General features: G+C 29.0%; 1 protein-coding gene across 5 annotated transcripts in view; it reads right to left on the bottom strand.

Annotated features, from left to right (window-relative positions):
• tws (protein phosphatase 2 regulatory subunit tws) overlaps positions 1-7,371 on the bottom strand; it is a 329,624-nt gene that overhangs the window by 108,511 nt on the left and 213,742 nt on the right. For all 5 annotated transcript variants that reach the window (XM_067048568.1, XM_067048566.1, XM_067048571.1 and 2 more), the window contains exon 3: positions 1,382-1,437. The gene's annotated coding sequence lies outside the window, so the exon portion shown is untranslated. The remainder of the gene's footprint in view (positions 1-1,381; positions 1,438-7,371) is intronic.

The following is a 7,371-nucleotide window of genomic DNA, read 5'->3' as shown; positions in this document are numbered from 1 at the left end:
AAATGAAAATCCTACAACTAAAACTTATTCATTTTATTCCAATATTAAATCCTTATCGACGCGAGATATTCCTACTAAGATAAATTTTTAAGAATAATTTTCCAAAGGTAGATTTATTATAACAATACATTTAAAAAATATAAAAAGAGTATAAAGAAATATTCAATTAATAAAAATTGAGGATTTTATTTTATATTAAAAGTTGATATATCAAATTCTCAATAGTTAATTTATTTTATTGTGTGTTTACAAATTAAAATTGTAAGGTCAAAAATTATTTTTTCCCTTGTTCAACATTTTCAATAAAAAGTTCGTCAATAATTATATTAAATATAAATACAGTTTTTTTTTTGTTTTTGTAATTTTACAAGAAGAATTATGTTACAAAAAAAATTACAATGCCATATTAAAACATTGTTTCATAACAGCATACCGCTATAATCAATCAACAAAAACTTTTCTGCCAAAGTTGATATATCCACTTCATTAAATTATATATTAAATCCTTATCGACGCGAGATACTCCTACTAAGATATCTTTTTAAGAATAATTTTTCAAAGGCAGATTTATCATAATAACATATTAAAAAAATATAAAAAGAATATAAAGCAATATTTAATATTAATAATATTACTTACACATAACAATCCTAGAAATATATATGAATTGTTATGTACAGGCATTTAAAACACCCTTAAAACTTTTCATTTGAATGATTCATTCAAGTGAAAATAAGATTCTAAAAAATATATAGAGAATTATTAATTTAATTCATACTCGAACCTGTTATTTTGTTTTGCTTTTTCCATGATTACTGAAGTACCAGTTGGCAAAATTGTCGGAGTATAAAAAATGGTGGCCTGTACAAAAAGAAAAAATAATTCGATCTTCAGTTAGTTCAATTTTTCGAGTTAGAGGTCATAATGAAATATTTAGAAAAACATTTTTCTTTGGTCAAAACTGTATCAAATCAATAACACGAGATGAAATTTAGAATCTTATTTTCACTTGACTGAATCATTGAAATGAAAACTATATATACACGTGTTTACAGCGTTAGTCAGCAGTTATTTCGATGTCAGATGATCGATGTATATATAGGGGTACCAAAAACAATAAAAGTCGCAATCAGAAAGCTATTCCGCTAACCTTTTCCGTTTTTATTATTTTTCCTCGCAAACACATAACTGATGGAATTGAATACCCTGCGTGTGAAGAGAATTTTTCAAGGCCATAATTTTTACATTGTACGTTTGTTTTAAGAATAGTTTTAAATTGAATTACCAATCATTGAAGCATGCAAACATTTCGATAATTCGCTGCAAAGATTTTATTCGTTAAAATCAATACTTATGGAGCAATGGTACAGCAAAAAAATACCTGCAAGTCGGAGACTTTTTGAAATACTTCTTCACTATTCGTCGAATGATTCAGGCCTGAAACAAGGAAAAGTACAAGTTATATAATTAAAAAGTTAAAATAATGGAAGATATATCATATATATCTATAATATATATAAGATATAAACTATAATAGTAACTAATAATTATTTCATTGTTCTGAGTTGTAAAACAATAAAGAAAGAAAGCTATGTACACAGATTTAAACATGAAGTTAATAAGCTTACTTTTTAAACTGATAATATTACAAGAATTACGTGATTAAGACAAATATTCTATATTTTAAATCTTTTATAAATTTTAGTAATTTTCTAATTGTAAATAGTTCTAATCCTACAATTTTTTACTTCCGTATTTTTACAAATTAATATGATTTTCAATTTATTACTGTGCTCTAATTTCTTAATGTAAACATTCTGGTTTATGATAGAATTGTATTATTTTAAATTTTATACTGTATTTATACTTTTTTATAAAATTAATTTTTCAATTCAGTGATTAAAAGGAATAATAGAATTCGATAAAATTAATACAAGACCATTTTTTCACTAGTCCCTAACTTAGGGCCAAATCAAACGAGCAGAATTCAAAATTTAGGTGTTTCAACTAAAATTCGTTTGCTCATGAATCGGCGGAAGTAATGTATGGAGTTTGATAAAACTGATACCCACTATACTCTAATTCTTAATTTTCACCAACCTTGGGGTTATTCTGAGGATTTGTTTTCCAAATATAGGGATAACACATTTGCACATCTATAAACGAAAGAAATAGATGGAACTTATTAAAATTGCTATTCAACTATTAGGTAGTGAACCGCATAATTCCTGAAAATGTCATCGAAATTGTATTAACAGAAAAATGTGTTTTGCACAGGACTTTCACTACGTACAAGAACATACTAACTTTGGTCTTTGTCTTAAATGTGAAACGCGAATGGAAATTTTTGATTCTAATGATTTTTTTTTTTTTTATAAAAAAGATATAAAAAAATTAGAATAATTATTTATAAAATGGATGGCCTGGAAAGTTCAATAATTAAAATATTAAAAATGAGAAGTAAATGACATGGAAAAGATCCAAAAAAAAATCCATTAATCAATCACTTATTAGCCATTATGTAAAATAAAATAGTCTCGTCGGTTTAAATATCTTGTTTAAAGTTAGTAATTATACCGAGATTAATTAAGTACAAAGTGTAATATTCTACTAACGCGTATTTATTCAAATGATTTTCAATGTAAATGATTCGAAAATTTTTTGGAATTGCTAATTCTCGAATTTTTGCGCCAACAATCGTGTATGCTGACGAAATTCCAAGAATTTAGCAACTGTCAAGTCTTTCATTGTTTTCTTTCCAACCCGTATCTTCTAAAACGGCTAGTGCGCAAGCACGGCTTCCGGCTTTAGTCAGTAAATAGTAACTCTATGTCTTTAATTGTTTGCTGTTAAATGGGTAATCGCTTTTAAAAAGGAAAGTTTTTTAATTTTTCATAAAAGTCAAAATTTAGAAGAAAACATCTGATGTATTAAGGGCGCGGCAAACCGAAAAAGATTGGAAACCTCTGTTCTACACCTGAGTTCGAACCGGGCTTCCGTGAGCCTCTTCCATGACTTAGGAATGGACCATTCCACGTGAAGACAACACAGTTTTGAACCTTCATTATTCTCCACATTTTGCACAAGTGTTATGTAAGTATCCTCTTCTTAGCTTTTGCTGAAAAGTCTTTTTTTTTTTTAATAATTTATTTATTGTTATTTACAACTGAATAAAAATATATACAAGTAAATTTGCTGTGGTGACATAGTGACATGATATAAACATGTGGAGAATCAACCCACTGATAGAACTCCAATGCTGAAAAGTCAAATCATTTTATTTTAATCACACGCTAATAAGAGGTTGTAAAAAAAATTCCGCTGCCTATATAATATTTCTAATAAGAAATAAATAATTTCAAATGGCACAAAAAAAGCCATTGTAGTTTCAAATAGATAAATTTACAATTATTGTTAAATTTTCGTCTTTTCAAGGCATTATTTTACAATAGAAAAAAAGGATTATATAGTAAAAAGAATTATCATTCAGATACAAGGTATAAGAAAGTAAAAAGACTATTCAGATATCAACTCAATCTTGTCAAGGTAACTAAATTAGAACCTTCCCCAGGAGAAGAGGGGTTGTTAATATTAGAATATGTTAACTACGAATGATTATAAAATTACGATAAAGATTAAAAATTAAAAAAAAGTAATAAATATACAAAAAAAAAACCAAGAAAATTTTCAATAAATCATTCGAATTTATTATAGGATTTCTAAAATGTCTCATAGGTATGTTGAATACGTTGTAAAATAAGAAATGCCAACAAAAACACATAATTATTTATAAATAAATATCGTCTCGAAAAACAAATTATTGAGGTCTTTGGGATCAGTTTTAAAATTTACAACACTATTTAAATTTTCTGAAATATATAGTGTCTCCAGGTATTTCAATTTTTGTTCTGATCTTTTGCTTTTATGTAAAATATGGGGGTTCCCAAAATAAAATTTATTTTTAAATTCAGAGAAATGTTTTTGCTATTTTTTGTTATTTATTTTTATGTCTATATTCGGTACAGAAATTGTGATATTGGCACATCCTATTTTCAAGGTTTCGGGTTGTCATACCGATGTAGAAGTTTGCGACAGAGCTAGCAATCAATTTTATAAATTAAACTTGAACTAAGTGTTGCCTCTATTTTATCTTTGAGCAGAGTGAAAATTCGGTGAAGTTTATTTGAGGTTTTATCTGGTATGAGGACTAACTTATGTACATCATAAATAAGTCCTTTTACCACATGATGTGTTTTTCAGGTGTAAAATAATACCCTGATGATGCCTGAATGGGCGAAAATTTAGCATGATCACTAAATTAACCTATTTGAAACTACAATGGACTTTTTTTGTACTAAACTCATAAATAGTCTCCACCCTTAGGTATTCTGTTTATTTCTGACAAGTAGATAATTTCTATAATTAATTCATTTTTATGTGAGGTTTGCAACTATTAAAAGAAAGCAGCGATAAGGTCTAAGGTAAACAGCCCATCGAGAACTAGAGACAGTTAAGAGAACTGTTCAGTGAGGTCATTGTACCGAAAGGCACGGTAGCTTCTACCACTTCAAGGCCAGATCCAGCTAGATTAACCCTTAATAGTCAATTTGAAATAGCATTAATTTATTTATCCTATTTATAAATAATATTATTTTCATCATCATCACCACGGTCATTCCCTCTTCTACCCCTGTGCGGTGTGAGGATCTCTCTTATAGAGTATGGTCCAAATGTCTCTCTCTTGAACCAGCTCTCTTCTCCTACTCCAGTTCATTCCACGCTTCCTGAATGTCTCTCTTACACTGTCCTCCCAGGAGATGCCAGGACCTTCCTCTGGGTCTTTTCCCTTCCATGCTGGTCTCGTAAGTCTTCCTGGCGCTTCTATTTGGATCCATCCAGACAGAAGGAAAAATATTATTTTATATTCTATTAATATTAAACTCATTCACAAAAAAAAATATGGTTCTACAGTTTCAACTGAACATATATGATATTGCGTATAACACTGCAATACTCATTTAAAACATGGAGGTATCCCCTAGTACAGCGGTTCAAAAACACTTCTCGACGCGACATCCTTCTTGGACTAGAAGATTTCACAGCAGCTTAGTCCAGTAAAAATATATTTGGAGCACAGTTATCCTTAGATAGGTTAAATATTTTGCTAAAAATTTATTAAAGAGAAGTATTTTATTTGCATTTCATACATTAGCTACGTGGTACAGCGAGGGTCTATTACGAGCTCCTAGCAGGACATACCGCTGTTGTAGTCCTAGTCATCGTTTCAGATAATCAAAAAGTAAGTCATATCACTTTTTCGTTTCTACTATCTATCGGAAAATACACTGTGAAAACTGCCGCGAAATATAATCGATAATGAAATAATATATCGTTTGATCAAAGGAACGAGATCAAAGTATTCTTCACAAAAAAACTATCAAATTAATTTTTTCGCGATTTTAGCCCATAAAATTAGCCCGAAATGTTATTGGAAACCAATTTAAAACATAACATAGTTACATGTTATTAATACATATGCTACGCGTTTATACTCACATTCTTCATATTTGTTTTTCTATCTTGTTTCTTTAAAAAATCTGAAGAAAATATACACGAAATAAATACTATATAAAAAGTTACGGTACATAAATTCATATTTTATAACACGGTATAATGGTTACTATATTTCGAATATACTTTTAGAAACATATTGTTATAGTTTAATAGAAAGCCTTGAATTAACCAAACATTAATTCCCCGTATTTTCCTTATGGTCGACGTGTAATGTTACATGGTGCTGTAATATGATATAAAAATAGGAGTGCATTAGAACAGAGGTTTACTTATGTAAATAAAAATAATAAAAACCCGGGGTGGAAAAAATAAAAATACGCATCACACATTGAATTAAAATCAATGCTGGTTCGTTTCAAAACAAATCTTTCTATATTATTCGCTGAGGCAATATTTTCCCTTATGAATTTTTCCAATGAGTCTTTCAATTTAGAATTTGGTAAACTCCAATTTCAACAGTCTTCAGAAATGTACTTTTAATATTATTTCTGGTTGCGAAATTTTAATATTTCTCTTTTGTGAAAGTAGCGCAAAAATTAAAAAAAATATAATAGTTAAGTAAAATTTAAATTTAGTAATCTTATTTATTCAATACTAAATTGTTATTGAAAATACTTAGAATCATTTTATGGAACTATCCTGCCAATTGAAATCCAAGATCAAGTGAAATAAAAAACTAAATATTTAATAACTAATTATAATGAAACAATTATTAGACTAGTGAAAACCTCACTATGTAAGCGCTCACGCAGCCGAATTCATGTTAGACCAGATCTTTAATTTGGGAGACATGGTGGACTAGAGAGTAAGGATCCCCAAAAATGCTCAAATTAAAAAAAAGACCATATATGGTTTAATAGATAAACATAAAGAAGATAATTTGCTTTCTAAAAATAATTACTTACTCAAAAAATTCAAATAAATAATTTTTTACAGCATAAAAGAATTAACTAAATACCAATAACCTGAAATATCGAGTGGTACCTCCAGTCGCAAATGCCGTAGAGAGGAAGTTGTCCTGACTAGGCTGAGAATAGGTCACACGAGGCTCACCCACTCCTATCTTATATCAAAAGAAACGCCTCCGAACTGTCAGTATTGCAATAACAATTTAACAATAAGCCATGTGTTTCAACGATGCCCATATTTTAAACCACACCTCAATAGCTTGGGACTAAGCCAAGATATCTCAAAAACCATTGGAGACGATGATAAGGCAATAGGATTGGTGTTTCGGTTTTTGAAATCACAAAATTTACTGACAAAAATATAACTTGATCGGAAGAAAAAAAAATAAAAAAATAACTAAATAATTAAAATAATCAAATCAAAAAATAAATAAAATTTAACGAATATTAGCAACATTAAATAAAATATAAATGGCGTCGATGACCAATGAAGTTTGGCGCCACTAAACAACCAAACAAACAAACATGAAATATCCAGCCAATAATGTTTAATTCAAATATCGATATGGGCGTAGGCAGGGGGTTTCGCGGCTTATAGAATTTGGAGATCCAAGAAAAAAAAATAGTTAACTTATTTGATAGATGATTTCTTTCTGGAAACATGCTACAGTTAGGAAAGTAACACTGTTGAGTTGACATCTTCACGGATCACAAGATCACAACACATCTTTGACGGAACAAGATGGATGTACGTCGATTCTTCGATAGAAAAGGTAAGATCCAATCAGAGCAATTATTCGCCATATCTAAAAATTATGGGGGGAAACAAATTAAAAAGAACCTTTTTTAGATTCCATTCTTCCAATTATAACTTACAGTTTGCCATTTT

The sequence above is a fragment of the Halyomorpha halys genome, unplaced genomic scaffold, assembly GCF_000696795.3.
Source record: "Halyomorpha halys isolate HHAL.00 unplaced genomic scaffold, Hhal_1.1 Scaffold61.1, whole genome shotgun sequence".
Taxonomy (NCBI): Eukaryota; Metazoa; Arthropoda; class Insecta; order Hemiptera; family Pentatomidae; genus Halyomorpha; species Halyomorpha halys.
This window is presented reverse-complemented; position numbering and strand designations above follow the sequence as displayed.